Source organism: Fragaria vesca, linkage group LG3 (assembly GCF_000184155.1).
Source record: "Fragaria vesca subsp. vesca linkage group LG3, FraVesHawaii_1.0, whole genome shotgun sequence".
NCBI lineage: Eukaryota > Viridiplantae > Streptophyta > Magnoliopsida > Rosales > Rosaceae > Fragaria > Fragaria vesca.
Genome location: NC_020493.1, coordinates 19,022,482 through 19,023,778, shown reverse-complemented (window position 1 = coordinate 19,023,778; position 1,297 = coordinate 19,022,482).

The window sequence follows — 1,297 nt, the reverse complement described above, 5'->3', positions numbered from 1 at the left end:
AATCTACCTACTTCTGCTTGGGCTTATAGCGATATTACATGCAGCCATGCTTATTCGTTTCAGACCCGCTGCTAGACAACCATTTTCTGCGTACCAGTTGGTTACTGGATATGAGCCGAATATTTCACATCTACGCATTTTTGGTTGTGCAGTTTATGTGCCTATCGCGCCACCATTACGCGAAAAAATGGGTCCTCAGAGACGAATAGGTGTATATGTTGGATATGTGTCACCAACTATAATCCGCTATATAGAACCCTTGACAGGCGATCTATTTACCGCACGATTTGCGGATTGTCACTTTGATGAGACAACCTTCCCGTCATTAGGGGGAGGAAGGAACAACAATGTTCCACAAAAACGATAGGAATTGTCGTGGTACGTTCCCACTCTATCTCATCTTGATCCCCGCTTTGCATTAGCAGATAGTGAAGTTCAGAGAATTATAGAGCTTGTAAACGTAGCAGATTCGATGCCTGATGCGTTTACTGACCTTGCCAAAGTGACGAGATCACATATACCTGCTGCAAATATGCCTGCAAGGATAGACATCCCACAAGGAGGATGTGAGGCCGCTGCTCCCAATATAGGAGGCGGTACCACCACCACACTTGGTGGACGTGTGGTGGCTGAGGTCGCGGCTCCCCAAAGGAAAAGGGGGAGACCTGTAGGTTTTATGGATACTCGCCCTAGAAAGAGGGGGAGTTTGGCACAACTTAATCCATTGATCATCAACACTCAAAATCCAACTCATGAAATTATTCCTGACTATAGTTATGTCCGTGAGAAGACCAATTTGGAGGAAATTCCAACAGTTGATCCAAGTACAGCGAATAAAGAGATCTCAATGAATTATGCTAGCGTACATGAGATACTGGATAGAGAATCTGTGATCCTTGATGATGCATTTGCATTCTCAGTTGCACAGGAAATCATAGAACATGATGATATCGAACCTCGCTTTGTTGAAGAATGTCAACAGAGAGCAGATTGGCCCAAATGGAAAGAAGCAATCTAGGTTGAATTAGATTCACTAACAAAGAGACAGGTATTTGGCCCGGTAGTGCTAACCCAGCCAAATGTAAAGCCTGTGGGACATAAATGGGTTTTTGTTAGAAAGCGAAATGAGAAGAATGAGGTGTTAAGATATAAAGCCCGCCTTGTGGCGCAAGGTTTCTCACAACGCCCTGGAATTGACTACGAGGAGACATACTCTCCTGTAATGGACGTTATAATTTTCCGCTACCTTGTCAGTTTGGTAGTTTCTGAAAAACTTGACATGCAGCTTATGGATGTG